The sequence below is a fragment of the Protopterus annectens genome, chromosome 4.part1 (assembly GCF_019279795.1).
Source record: "Protopterus annectens isolate FY-2018-M chromosome 4.part1, PAN1.0, whole genome shotgun sequence".
Lineage (NCBI taxonomy): Eukaryota > Metazoa > Chordata > Ceratodontiformes > Protopteridae > Protopterus > Protopterus annectens.
Genome location: NC_056734.1, coordinates 33,258,158 through 33,274,780, shown reverse-complemented (window position 1 = coordinate 33,274,780; position 16,623 = coordinate 33,258,158).

Below are 16,623 nucleotides of genomic sequence, written 5' to 3'. Positions count from 1 at the left end.
GTGTGTGTGTGTGTGTGTGTGTGTGTGTGTGTGTGTAGTAGTAGTAGCATTAGTTGTAGTAGTAGATGTAGTAGATGACTACACCTTTTTCCTTGATTATGTAGCTAATTTTTCATCTCTATCTTTACTATATACATCATAACTGTTCCAAAAGTACTATGATTCTATGTTGATAGAGGTGCAAGATTATTCTGAAGACATCTATTTCAATCTACAAATCCAATAGATTCATGAGTAGTTTATAGTCATGCAGTCCAGGAGACAATTAGGAGAATCAAAGCCAAATTCCCAGTTGCCCCAAAACACCGTCTAGTTAAGTGACTTGCTCAATGTTCACAATATAATAGGCAAATGAAGGTGAAAAGATTTAAACCTTGCATCCTTGTCAAAAAAAGCAGCTCACTAACAAGCCAGAGCTTGAGTCCTCCTTACTGTCAGATAAATGCATTGACATCTCCCTGAAGGGTTAACAATCTGGCCTAACAGTAAAGTGATTTGGGAATATAAACTAAAGAGAGTGTAACATTAATGAGACACTTTTGCAAGCCCATAGGAAGCAGCAAACAGTTTAGATGTCTGTTAGGGAAAGAATTATGGGACTAATTGCTTTAGACATCTGTATGGAGTAGGTGGAATGTGTAAGGGACAACCATGCAATGGTTCACAAACTGGCTCCAGATGATTTGGTCATGTTGACTAATGCCAAAATGGGCATGGGCATCTCCTTGTGCTAAGGGAATTTGAGTAACTAACAAATGCCAGGATTCCATGTTAATGGAGGGTGGGGGATTTTTGTACCTATGCTGTTCAGTTTTTGCCTGCCCTGAAACCCTGAGGCCCTGAGCCAGTATGCTACAGCACAGCTGATGTCCAGTGGTCAAGGCTGGGTTACCAAAGATAGTTGTATGTAAAACCAGGAAAAAAAGAAACTAAGGAATTCAATAAAAACTGATAAAATACACACACAGTGGATATAAAAAGTGTACACACCACTGTTAGAATGCCAGGTTTTTGTGATATAAAAAAAGAAACCACAATAAATCATTTCAAAACTTTTTCCAGCTTTAATGTGACCTATAACTTGTACAATTCAATTGAAAAACAAATCTATTTGGGGAAAAATATAAAAAATAAAAAACAGACAATAGAATGGATGCTTAAACCAATACTTTGTTGAAGCACCTTTTGATTAAATTACAACATTCAGTATTTTTGGGTAGGAGTCTATCAGCATGGCACATCTTGACTTGACAATATTTGACACTATTCTTTTCAAAATCACTCCAAATCTGTCAGATTGTGAGGGCATCTCTTGTATAGAGCCCTCTTCAGGTCATGCCACATATTTTCTATTGGATTAAGGTCAGGGCTCTGGCTGGGCCATTCAAAACTTTAATTTTCTTCTGGTGAAGCCATTCTTTTGTTAATTTGTATGTATGCTTGGGGTCATTGTCATGTTGAAAGGTGAAATTCCTGAAGGTTTTGGCCCAAAACTGACTGGTATTTGGAACTGTTCATAATTCCCTCCACCTTGACTAAAGCCCCAGTTCCAGTTGAAGAGAAGCAACCCCAAAGCATGATACTGCCACCACCATGCTTCACCGTGGGGATGGTATTCTTTTGGTGATGCAAAGTGTTGTTTTTCCACCAAACATACCTTTTGGAATTGTGGCCAAAAAGTTCAGCCTTCATCTCATCAGACCAAGCACATTTTCCCACATGCTTTTGGGAGACTTGATGTATTGTTTTGCAAATTTTAGCCAGGCCTGGATGTTTTTCTGTGTAAAAAAAGGCTTCCTTCTTGCAGCCCTACCCCATAGTCCAGACATATGGAGAATATGGGAGATTGTTGTCACATGTAGTACACAATCAGCACTTGCCAGAAATTCTTGCGGCTCCTTCAGTGTTTCTGTAGGTCTCTTGGCAGCCTCCCTGACCAGTTTTTATCTTGTCTTTTCATCAATTTTGGAGAGACGTCCAGTTCTTTGCAACATCAATGTTGTCCCATATTTTCTTCACTTTTTGATGAGTATCTTCACTGTGTTCCATGGTATATCCAATGCTGTGGAAATTTTTTGTACCCTTTCAGCAATGAGATCCCTTTGATGCTTTGTAAGCTCTCTGTGAACCATGGCTTTTGCTGTAGCAGGCAACTGAGGAAATGTCAGAAAAATCCTACTAGGACTGCTGAACTTTATTTGGGATTAATCAAAGTCTCATTAATTGATGGCAGGTGTGTACCCAAGATGACAGAATGCTGTAATTAAATCAAAAGGTGCTTCAACAAAGTATTATGTTAAGGGTGTACACACTTATGCAACCAGCTTATTGCGTTCTTATTTTTATTTTTTATATTTTTCCCCTAACACATTTGTTTGTTTTTCAATTGAATTGTACAGTATATAGGTCCCATTAAAGGTGGGAAAAGTTTTGAAATGATTTATTGTGGTCTCATTTTTGTATATCACAAAAAACTGGCATTTTTAACAGGGGTGTGTGCACTTTTTATATCCACTGTGTGTGTGTGTGTGTGTGTGTGTGTGTGTGTGTGTGTGTGTGTGTGTGTGTGTGTGTGTGTGTCTGTGTGCGTGTGTGTATATACACACATATATATATATATATATATATATATATATATATATAGGCCCAGTTTGCCATGTTTGAGAACGTTGAGACAAAAGCATCATAAGTGTAGAAGCATGAACTCCTGGAAAACGGGGAGTGTAGAGGTGACCCCCACTTCAATGACTGTAATTTACTACCTTTTGTGTTTTTTTCATTGGTGGCCAGGTGGTTACTTACTTGGAGAGGAGATATGATGTTCCAGGAAATCATGCTTCTGCACTTACAATGGTTACAATGATTTCAAAGTTGATGAACTGGGTTGTGAGTTCTAAAGGTAAGCCATATATATATATATATATATATATATATATATATATACATATATATCTATCTATATATATATAATATGCATATGGCGCAATGGTGCAGCAGTAGCATTGTTGCCTCACAGCAAGAAGTTCTCCAGTTCGATTTTCGGCTGGGATGCCTTCTGTGCGGAGTCTGCATGTCCTCCCTGTGTTCTTGTGGGTTTTCTCTGGGTGCTCCAGTTTCCTACCATGTACAAAGACATGCATTTGGAGCACTTCTCCTCGGGCCTATGCTGAAAATTGGCTTCATTCCAAGTTGGACTTTCCAGTAAACAAATATTAAATAAATAAAATATATGCATGTGTGTATATCCACATCTATCTATTTGAATCCAAAAGTACTGATAACGGTCACTAAAAAAACACAATATAAAAATGATAAACAACACTAATAATAAAATCAGTGTGGCTACCACAGAATCAGGTATAAAATCTGCCTTATTTCTGATTAAAAATGAGATAAAAAACACTAGAGAAGACTAAAATAAGGGATGAGTGCTTTTGAGTATTTACAACCCTTCTTCAGATCTATTAACACAAGACAGTTCCAATTATTTATCAAAGAATTCAAAAATCCATTATCCAGACCCCAAAACCATCATATAATACATTGGTTCCAATCTCCATTCTTTTGTCCAGTTAAGATGCTTGAAAGATACAATCCCTTCCAAGTAGTATGACCTGTCTTCATTGATGAAATATCCATTCATAAATATAATCTATAAAGTTTATGCCTTTTAAGGGCATTTTTTTAAGGTACATTCCCATTCAAGCCTGACAATTTGTCACTCTGAAGTTCAAGTATCCAATACCTTTCTTGTCTCTCCATCTCATCAAAAATATTCTCCCTCTCATATTTTCTTTTACAGCTTGCAGTACCATAAAATAAAAACTATAATGATTATTTGAAGTTAAATGTTTTGCAAATGGATTTTTCAGTTCTTGTAAGCAAATATCACTCGTATGTTTTGATATTTTCTCTTTGAATTGTCGGTTGGTTTTAGTGACATTGCAGGAATCACAGGTAGCAATATAAATGACATGTTTAGTACTGTAGTCAGCACACCTTTTGTACTTATAACTCTTTTTTGAAATCGGATGTATAAATTCAGACTGTCTATTAATATATTTACAGGAGGAACATATTCTGCATGGGAATTTGCCTGTCCTTTCAGACTTCTTATTATCAGATCTGTTCAAGTTATTACATAATAGTTGTTTTAAATTACAATTCCTCTTGAAAGTAAAAGACAGCTTATTGCTCACTATATCCATGAGATCTACATCTGCTTTCAAAATTTTCCAGTTATCTTTAATAATAACACACACATATTGGATGTCACTTGTGTACACAAGGACAATCCTGTTCTTAGAGGTAGTCTTCTTACTCATATCCATAGACTGTGTCTGCCCAGACAAATAAGGTTTCCCTTTATCAATTCTCATTAAATTGGTTTCAGATATCTGGTTTCAGATATCTGTTGCTCAGTCTTCTCAGGTTAATAACTTTTACTTATAAAATTGTCCTTCATATGTATTAAAGCTGTCTGATATTGTGCATCCTCTGAGTGTAATCTGGAAACATGTAAACATTGATTTTTCATTACATTCTGAAATGTGTGCTGGGGATGCATACTTGTTTTGTGAAGTGTATTGTTTTTCCAACATTACTTCTTATATAGGTTAGTATTCAAATTACTCAATGAGACCATGGAGAATCTGAATTCTAAAAATTCACTTTGTGAATTTGAATAATTCATTTAAGATTTCAGAAAGTCTGTTGTAGATTCCAAATATTCAATAAATTGAATGAGATGATCCTTTATGTCATCCCATAAAAATAGATGTCATCCATGAATCTCTTGTAAGATTTCAAAGCTGCTGTATAAGGATTGTTGTTAAAAACATATATATCTTCCCAGGATCCCAGAGCAAGACTGGCATAGCTGCTTGTGCTAGGGGTGCCCATGGCAACCCCCCCATTTCTGCCAATAAATGTCTTTCTCAGAACTAAACATATTATTTTCAAGTACTAATTTGAGTACAGAACAAATCATTTCCATCTTATCTGTATCAAAACTGCTATAATCATTTCAATTTTTTTTGATTGCAAATATCCCATATCGATTCGATATAACTATAAATAAACTCTGATTGTCTAGTGTCACCATCAAAACTGAACCAATTTCAACTTGTGAATAAAACAATTCAGACATGTATAAGAATTGCCACTTATCCTTAATTGCTGCAGGTGTATTTTCCAAAACCTGTTTAAGTTGATATTCAATGTAGATGGAAATGGACTCCAGTTCCTGATACTATTGAACACAATAGAGGATCTTCCCTGCATTTATGTACCCTGGTAAGGCCTTTAATATCTGGAACTACTGGATGTTCTACAATAAGATAGTTGTATAATTCTTGTGCAATTTTGTTCAAAGTAACTCACCAAGGCCATCACTGACTTTCTGTGTGATAGTACTTACAGTGAGTTTATGTATTCTCTCATAAGTTTCATCATTATCTAATAATTGCTTCATTTTAGCAAAATATCAATCACAGTTCATAAGGGCAATACCACCCATTTGTCAGCTGGTCTAAGTACAATCTCTTTATTGATTTTCAATTGCTGCAAAGCTTGAGATTCTTCTTTACTTATATTCTGAAAAACATGTCTAACATGTCTTGATTCATTCAACTTCTTAGAGATCTCCATTTCACAAATGTGTATGAAAGTATCTATACTCACATTATATTGTGGTACAAATGTGCTGTTTTTTTTAAACAAGCCACAATTCACAGTAGTAACATCCTTATACATAGATGTCAACACTGAGTTGTGTCCAAATAGTCTTAAATTCAAAAGTGCATCACTCAAACTGGAAACTGTGTCAGGTACAAAGCTAAGGCATCTATTCAAAAGTTCGCTCTGTGATTCAGTTAAATCCAAGTCTGATAAATTGGCCACTTAGGAATTCTTATTTAGTGCTATTTTTTTTGGTCGTGCTGTTCTCTCCAGTCATTGGATAACCTTCCTTTTCTCCTCCCTCTGCTCTGAGGCCTCTGTCTTTCCCTGTTCCAAGCTGATATAATCCGTAGCGGGAGGGTGGGTAAAACCTGTGGCAATACTGATGATTCCTTTGCTCTGGTACCCAATCTCTGGGTGTCTATTCTTCTATTGATTTATTGGGAGTAGGAATAATGTTGATATTACATTCAGTTTCATGGTTAGAGTGAATATTTTCCATTCTCATATTTAACTGTTATGTATCATTTGAGGTCTTGTCAGGCATGTGTGGCCATGTAAAAATATGACCATTTTTGAAATATTTGTAGTCACATATGATTTTTTTTTTAATTTAATCTGTTCCAACTTGACATCATAAAATTAATTATTTACATAAATCTCATCTAGTTTCATAGTATATCTTGAATCAGAAAATCATGTCTCTAACTCATGTTGTGTTTTCTCAATTGATGAAATAAGTTCTCACTCAATAGGTTCAAAGTGTTCCAATACAAGTCTTACATAATTAAAACTTAATTCAACATTCATAGCTTGCCATCTTCTAAGTAAATCTGGATAAGCATCCCCATGAGTGGGCATTACTAGTAGGCACACCTCCAAATGTTGTCTTTGCCACTGCTGACTTTTTAACTTATATAATAAATTCTCAAATTCTCTCACCTTTCAAAGGAATGTATCCATGACTGTTGATGTATTCACATCAATACAATCTTGTTTGGACAAATTTAGACAAAAATAGATTGCAACTTATCTTTAGCAACTTCCTAGATAAGTTGGAATAAGAATCCTTGCTGTTAGATACTGTTGGTCGATAATTAGGTTCAAGCTCCATGGTATTCTTTTCAAAGCCCTCATACACGTGTGATTGTTCTATGTACAAAATTCAAATACAGATGAATCTAAAAGTAGTGATAATGGTCACTAAAAAAACTACACTGTAAAATGATGACACTAATAATAAAATCAGTGCAGCTACCAGAGAATTGGGCATAAAATCCAATTTATTTCCGATTAAACTTTGTAGGTGATATTTATGAATGATTATTTCATCAATGAAGACACATCATACTACATGGAAGTGATTGTATCTTTTAAGCATCTTGACTGGACAAAAGAACAGAGATCAGATCTAATGTATTATATGATGGTTTTTGTGATTGGATAATGGATTTTTGAATTTTTTGATAAATGATTGGAAATGCCTTGTATTAATAGATCTGAAGAAGGATTGTAAAGACCCAAAAGCATTCATCCCTTATTTTAGTATTATCTAGTGGTTTTTAACTCATTTTTAATTGGAAATAAGACATATTTTATGCATGATTCTGTGGTAGCTGCACTGATTTTATTATTAGTGTTTATATATATATATATATATATATATATATATATATATATATATATATATATATATATATATATATATATATATATATATATATATATATATATATATATATATATATATATATATATATATATATATATATATATACACATATATATATATATATATATATATATATATATATATATATATGGCTCCCCTTCAGAAGACTGAAATATCACAATCCTGAAACTCATAAGACTGAAGACCAAAATCCTGAAACTCAGAATATTGAAAACACACAGAATACAAATAATGATAATATGACAGTACAAGGACACACAGAAACACATACAAAATAAAGCATAGTAGTTGTCACCAAGTATAAGCAGGGGGGCAAGCCCCCTACACCCCCTGCTACTTAAATATAGCAACTCCAAGATTGCACTTAGTGTAGTGAAGTGCAATCTTGGAGATGATATATTTAAGTAGCAGAGGGTGTGGGTGGCTTGATTGAAAGTAATATGGTTTATGTTGTTTAAAGTCAGTATATGTATGCTTTGTGTTTCAGTATTTTGAGTTTCAGGATTTTGAAATTTCAGGATTTTGGTCTTCAGTCTTATGAATTTCAGGATTGTGATTATATATATATATATATATATATATATATATATATATATATATATATATATATATATATATATATATATATATATATATATATATATATATATATATATATATATATATGTATATATATATATGGATCCCTATCACAACACCGACACGCCACAAAGCAGACACCCAAAACACCAACACCGAAAGACCGAAAACGCACAAAACCGACAACTCACAAAACCGAACACCATAACACCGACACCCAAAACACCGACACACAAAACGTAAACTACACATTACACACAACTATACATGCACTAACCATAACCCAAACCCTAACCCTAAGGTCCGACACTACCGCACACTTACCCGCACCCTAACCCTGCACACTTAACCTAACCCTAACTCACTTAACCCGCCACTAAACCTAAAGTCCGTCACTATCGCACACTTAACCTACCCGCACCCTACCCCTAACTCACTTAACCCGCCACTAAACCTAAAGTCCGTCACTATCACACACTTACCCTACCCGTACCCTAAGTCCGACACTACCGCACACTCACCTTTCCCGCACCCTAACCCTAAATCCCTCACTATCTCACACTTACCTGTCCGCTCCATAACGCTAAATCCCTCACTATCACACACTTACCGAGTCGCGCTCACACGTTGCCCATGTCGGTGTTTCGGCTGTTGGGATTTCACTTTGTCGATCATCTGTCTTGCCTGGAGTCGGTCTTCTGAGCGTCGATAATTTGGTGTGTTGATCAAGTCAAGGGGAACCATATATATATATATATATATATATATATATATATATATATATATATATATATATATATATATATATATATATATAAATATATATATATATGCATATAGATTCACTTTGAATCATCGAATGTTCAGAACATCAACGTTCTGATCATCGAGACCAGAACATCGATGTTCAGAACATCGAAGGTTCAAAATGAACCATAAAAACAACAAAAAAATCGCAAACACTATGTTATGCAGGGGGGCTTTGCCCCCTGAACCCCACACCCCCCTACTTTAATATCCCAACTCTGAGATTTTGTACATAGAACAATCACACGTGTATGAGGGCTTTGAAAAGAATACCATGGAGCTTGAACTGGATTATCGACCAAAAGTATCTAACAGCAACGATTCTTATTCCAACTGTGTGTATGTATATATGTAAAGATCAACAACAACAAAAAGATACTCTGTTGGTAAATAATCTGTTTGCATATATGAGAAGTGCTTTGGTTTGTGTTCTAATCAAACGCATTACAGATGGCAAGATAGAGTTTGTGTCATTTCTGAATAAATGTGACAAATATTATAGAAAAGTTATCTCTCAGACTATAAAAAAGGATGTGAGAGGATGGATTAGGAGTATTTATTAAGGGAAAACTGCACAGTAAAGCTACTGGAATTTTATGTGAAACACTTAGCTGTCCATTTCCAGGTCATAAAGGATTCTTTTCTATAAAATCCTACTCCCTGGGATGAGCATGAATCTAAGTCGAAGCACCCCATGACATTCTTCATTACCTTTAAAGACACAGATGTACTCCTTACCTTCCATTTACTTGTGAGAACATGCATAGATTTGTCACTCTTTCTATGAACAAATAACACAGAGTTATATATTTAACAAGCAATCATAGAAATCCAGCAGCAAAGGCCATTGGAAATTTCAGTTGATTCCCAAGGGAAGAGTGGCAGCATATTATTGATGCACAAAGAAGAGTTATCATTGCAAATGTTTTATTTGTCTTTCGGCTTTTTCCCGGTGAGGGGTCACCACAGCGGAACTCCGGTCCGCTAATGATTGGCAGTAGATTTTTACAAAACTCTGAGGTGCCAACTCGATGCCCAACCTTCAACGAAGGCACACCCATTTAAGCATGCATGTATTTTGAACGCTACCCAACCGTGGGGAGGACATGCAGACTCCACACAGAAGGTACTCCCAAGCCATGCCGAGAATCAAATGGGAGAACCTCTTGATGTGAGGTAACAACACTACAACTTCACCAAATACACTGAAGAAAATGGAAATGCAAAATACTTTACCCTTTAGTCCTTTCATCTCTTTAATGACATAAAGTTTCATCCTTACAAATTCTAGAATCTTTCTATAACTTTATAGCTTTCAGCTTCAACACATATTTGATATTACTTGACTCATTCTGTCCTGGTACTGTTGTAGCATGAAAACATAGTTGCCAGTAGAACTGCTTTATATCTAATGAGGTTTCCATAAATCCACCCAGAATATTTTAGGTAACATGGAAAATCATGTGTAATTTGCAGCTAAAAACTGCTGAGTCATAGACGGATCTCAGAATTTGTGAGGATGTTTTGAAATATACCACTTAAAAAAGTATACACAGATTTGTGAAAGTAACAGGTCAATTTATAAATAACTAAGCTGTCAGATGGTTGATATGTTTTGTGACAAATGTTGAAGTTATCAAAGGCACAATGGATGTGTGTAAAGTTATTCTGATGAAATCCCTTGTAATTAAAGAGACTAAAGTCCTACATAAAGACTCTTGTGCTTCTATTTTGTTCATTGTGTTTTGTGGAATGCTTAGTGTCTTCTCACAAAATAGATCAGTGTAGGAGTGTTTGAAGTTTATTTATCTTTACAAGTGAATCTGTCAGTTATACATGAAATGAGGCCCGTATTTGATGTACCAAATTGTTTAGCTCAATTCAAAGAGGAAACATCACTACCAACTCAACAGATGATTAAAACTATAGAAGATCAGCTAGAATACTGAGGTATGGAAAACACCTGTTTGAAATGACAGATTCCAGGGCTGGTGGGGAATAAAGTGCAGCCAAAGTAACAAAGGCTGTCAGGGCAGATTAAGAAATGAATGCAGGTAATTGCTCTGAAGAGGAGTGGATGAAAATACACCCATGGCCACACAATGAATACTCAGTTGTTCATCCCCAAATGAGCAAAAGCAAATTTAGAATGTATAGTGCTAGGATGCAAGGAAACAAGTAGCTTGGCCACTGCTGACCAAGACAATACTTGAAAACCCCTCTGAAGATTGCAATGCTGACAGGAGTGAAGAGCTCTACTTCATAGGTTCATAGGTAGGTACTATGCTATCGGTCCAAGGGCCTACGTAAGCCTAGCCAACAAGTTTCCCTGCCTTACGCCACCCAAGAAAGTTATTTTCCTGTGCCACTGTCGAGCAGAAATGCAGAAGTGATCCCCGGGGTGTATTTCCCATTTCCCATCCACTCATCAAGATTTTTCTTGAAGAGTGCTAATGAAGAACTTTGCTTGACATAGATGGGTAGCCTGTTCCAGAGCATGGGAAGTCTCTGGGACAGGAATCTATCCCTCCAGCATGTCCTGTTTATTGTGGTGACAAGGTTTAGGTCCCTAGAGTGTGTAGCTCAGAGGGGTTGGGATTTCTTTAGGTGTAACATGTCCAACAGCTCTGAGTTTGACATAGCTTTATATTTTAGGCAGAGATCACCTCGGAGTAGGCGATATGCTATGGAGTAAAGCTGGAGTTTTTTGAGGCAGTCAGTGTAGGGCATTTGTTTGAGGCCAGTAATCCTCTTTGTGAGGTACTTCTGTGGCCTTTCCAGCTGCTGCAGATATCTTGTGAGGTACATTCCAAAAGGGGCGTTGTACTCTACAATGAGTCTAATGAGTGCGAGTAGAGGGGAATAATGACATCTTTTTTCCTGGATGAGAACCCTTTTATGATCAGGTGTGCCATGTAGAGGGACTTCATGACTACTGTGGTGATGTGACTATCAAAGGAGTGACTACTGTCCACCTGGGTCCCAAGGACTCTTATCATGTATTTGGTGTTAAGTAGATTGCTGCCTATGTGGTAGTTCATGGGTACAGAGGTTTTACAAAAAAGGGGATGACACTGCACATTTTGGCATTAAGCTTGAGGCCATGGCTCTGACACCAGGCATCTGTCTCATTGAGGCCCTTCTGTAGGATGTCCACATCATTTGGGGAACTTGATTATGGCTCCTAGTTTGCAATCATCTGCAAACTTCGTTAGCCAGAGGCCTTCTATGTTAGCCTGTACTTCAGAGAAGTAGATACCAAACAGGAGAGGTCCCAGGACGGAACCCAGTGTGTACTCCACTTGTCACTGCTTTGAGGTCAGATTTTGAGTCTGCAACTTTTACAGTGCAGGTTCTGTCAGTGAGCCAGTTGGCAACCCATCTTGTGATGTAGGGATATATACCTATTTTAGTGAGTTTAGCTATAATTCCATAATGGGGGATGGTGTTGAAAGCCTTGGCGAGGTCAAGATAGGCTGTGTGGACCACTTTTCTACTTCTATTGTTATTAGCTTCCTCCCATGACAAGGAACCAGAAGGGTGTTCAGGAACTGAGACTACCTCCTGAGTATAAATAAGAGCAGAAGCATCCCCAGTGAGAAAGTGAATAAGAACATAATGAAGGCCCAGAAAACTAGAAGTGGTAGGGCAACCAGGAAGGCAAATCACTCAAGAATGAGCTGTCATAAGTTCCTACTGGAAGTCAAGCAACTGTGTAGGCAATGAGTTTTATACTCCTGAAGGAAAAAGAATCACTGCTAAGTCAAAGACAACAGCTCTGACTTAGCCACAGCTGGTCATTCATTCCATGTTTTGCTAGGAAACCAGGATGTGATATGCCCTGGACTCTGTAATGGAAAAAAAGTACATAAAACATGTAAGCCCTCTCTAGTGCCTGCATAGACCAGTCATGAAAGCACAGGACACCACTTTATACCTGCTAAAACACTTCAACTTGAACCAAGTGGTAGGATACCTAGATACTAGCTGCTGTTACATGATCTGCCCATCATTTGGCATGGACTGGTCGCATACCTCTCAACTGTCCAGATTTTCACAGAATGTCCAGATTTTTGCCTCGTATTTTTCGTCTGATCCTCAAAAAATGTGTGGTATTGTGGAAAATCACTGGGATGATCTGAGCACTGAAGTCATTAAATCATGACTTAAATTTGAGTTTCAGGCTTCAAATATTTTAGAAAATGCATGCTAACATAAACCCTGTTATTCCAGAAGCTTTCTAAGTTTATAAGCACAATATTTAAAAGGCTGTCCCTATTTTGGAGCTTTTGTCTCCCATTTATGATAGGCTTTGTCCAGATTTCTAGCACTAAGAGGGTGAGAGGTACGACTGGTAGAAAGAAGGGCTTTGCAAATGCCCTACAGGAGATGGAGGTCTCTGAACAGTGGGGACTGGCAGATACTCCTGACAGACCAATGACGGTTCTCAGTTCGACCATGGCCAAGCAATACAAGCATTCCTTTTAAGCCCTTAAGCACCAGCTGGATCAGTAGAACTTCAACCCTGTAGGATCAATGGAATATGGACTAGGCTAGAAAATGGAAGCCCTCATAATGAAAGCAGAATGTTGTACAACTTATTCTGACCCATCATATCTCTGGAGGTTTGATCATTTTCAATCCTCAGTGTTTGCTACTATGTCTTCTACAAAGGGTACTAGAAGGAAGGGCATACCTAAGTATTGGCCACAGAGTCAGTCACACACACACACACACACACACACACACACACACACACACACACACACACACACACACACACACACACACACACACACACACAAACACACCCATCTCAACAGCAAACAAATAAATGCCTAATCATGTAAAGAAAAGGGCAGCTTCAGCTGAATTATACTGGTGGATTAAGGAGAGTCTGAGAAGCAGCCCATTGGTCCAGAAAATCTATAAAGCTTAAGCAAGATCCCTGCTACAAAGGGGAAGTTAGACAGTTGAAGGGATGACCTGCCCCATATGGCAGACATTCACTAAATGTAGGTATGAGACCTTCTCTCAGGCATGTGGCATGCAACCATGGTGAAGTAAGCCCCCAGCCTACCTAAAGCCCTTATCTAGTCATGCAAGTTAGATGGCCAATCACCAAGACACTGAAGTAGAGTAACAGAACCACCAGCCATACAAGGATAAGCAGCACTGGCATTCTTAAAGAAATGGGCCAAAAAAATAAGGAGAAAAGGAACCTGCTAGAATGTATGGTCCTCAGTAAGAATTCAATATATTTCGAAGACAGAAAAGTCCACCATAATAGACTTCCAGAGGTAAAATAATGTCTGCCATAAGGTCAGCCATACTCTATTTAATGTGATAGTAGTGGACAATTGATAAATAGGGATACATTTTTACCAAGATTAGAAACCAATGAGTACAAATTATGGCTCTGAAGGCTGAAGAACAAAAATGTCTACTACCACCACACATGAGTCCATTGCCAGAGGATGAGAGAAGCCACAGACTAGGCAAGCTCTTCTGTCTGATAGTGGCAAACAATGGAGAGAGAAAGATATGTTTTCAATTAGATTAGGACACAATTGGCACAGACTGCTAGTCTAGAGGCTGAAGGACTAAACCATCTACCACTGCCACACATGAAGCATGTATCAGAGGAGCAAAGGTGCCACAGTCTAAGCAGACCCTTCTGTACTTGGAAGGACCTAGAACCAAGATGTAACCAGTGAACTTTTGCAGGGATGGAGAAAGTATTATACTCACTACTGGAAAGGGGGAAGGGGTCTGAAGGTGATCAAGTAGTCAGTCCATTCCAATCCCATGGAAGGCTGAGAGACACATGATGATAAAGTCATGTTCTGCCTCTCAGTAACACTATGGATGACCCATACATGAAGGGGAAGGGAAACATAGAAGAAAATGACATGAGAACTAGGCCAAGCCCTTTTCTATAAAGAGCATGAATATAGCTCTCTGAATAGGGATAAACCAAGGATGCACCAAACTATCTTCATGACCAGGCAGACAATGTCATGGAGAGAGAGATAGATATAGATAGTGAATAAGAAAGAAAGAAAGAAAGAAAGAAAGAAAGAAAGAAAGAAAGAAAGAAAGAAAGAAAGAAAGAAAAAGAAATTCTCAGGCATTTAAAAAAAGACCCCATAGCTCTCATGAACCTGAGGAGCAATATGGCTCCTGGCACTATAATTAAGGCACCTATGGTAGAGCAAGACTCTGTAATCAAGGAGGAGACTTTCCAACAAAGAAGAAGCTCATTCTCCGCCTAATAAGACATCTAGCAAAGACTGCTACAAAGCCTGAAAAATGCACTTTTGTCAAAAGGTGTATTTAACCAGATATCTTCCCACTTATTGACCAAAAGGATGCTCTTAGCTAAATGATACATGTAGCTATGTCTGCCACCATCACCAGAGTAAAACCTGCAGAGACAAAACAGCATTCAAAATTGGATGGCTTTGAGTGCAGTGTTCAAGAAATCAAAAAAGTGGACAAGGGCCTGATTATGAGAAACATGATTTAGTTGTTGCCTTAAGCTTCCAACTGGCAGGGGCCTACATCTTCCTGACAAACCTGTTCCTCTCTAAAGACAGTGTGCCCACACTTCTAAGGGAATGTGACCTCTGATTACCTACCACTCCTAGCTGTACCATGTGAAAGTCAATGTTTACATGGTTAGACCAGAATTCACTTCAGTCTCAAGAGGAGCAATATCAAGCATCAGCCCTTTTGGACATTGCCTCATTTGAGATCTTCCAGATTTTTGGCATAGCACAGATATCAACCAATAAATTGATGTTCTGTGCCCTTGGCAATAAGGAACTATGTGGAACAAGGCTTGGACTGCCCTGAAGCACTGACATCTTGAAAAAGGACATAATTCTAAGCTGAGCAGAAAGAGGCATTATATTCTGATGTATCATATATTTTACTAACAAAAGTACCCTTTCTGGGCTGCTAAAAGGGAACTGGTAAGGGATGCAAATTTGTGTCTTTCTGCTTAGTGCATGTATGGCACTTGAGCACATGTGAGTACATTATGAACACATTTGATGGAGGACTATAAGGGGATTGAGCATCTCATAGCCAGGAAAAGTCTTGCCCCAAATAGGTACATGAAGTCTTTGCCATTAAAAATGTAAGTTACTTCATAGGCTCTGGAAGAAAGCCACCCAAAAGCCAAGGCTATATGTGTGTGTTGTGAGAAGTTGATAACTCAAATTTTGGAAGCAATCAACACCAAACTTAAATCCAAATGGCATGACAATTTTAACAACAATAACATGGTCTGACACCTGAACAATGGAAGTGTCAGAAATGAATTGGTGGACATGGTTGATGAGCTCATTTATGTAAGTGATTCACAAAGTCATAACATACATTTTCATGGGTGTGTTTGTGATTCAACTGGAGAATGAAAATCAAAAATGGATGCATAATACTGACAAATAGAGAGGATAATCCAAAAGGAGAACTCAAGCATGGTCAGTCCTTCATTTGGATCAGTCTTACAGCTGTTTTCACTACCCTCATCCTTTCACATGTTATTTGAGATAGTTGCAATTGTTTGATAAATTTTATTTTTTTAGTTGCTGTTCTTTTAGTACTTGGTGAGATAATGTAGTTGTCTTGCTTGCAACAACTATTTATTCTATGGAAAGGTGTTTTGTGCATGTTCTATATTGGAGTGTAGCCCCTGTGATAGAGTTGAGTAGCTATGTCCCTTAAAACCAAACTACAATCACTTCAGAGTGCAGTAAAGTGAACAGGCCATGGTGGGCCCCAGAATAAAATACCAGTTTTATTATAGTTATATTTTTTTTGTACTTTTGTTGAATGGGTTACTCTCACTGGCATAC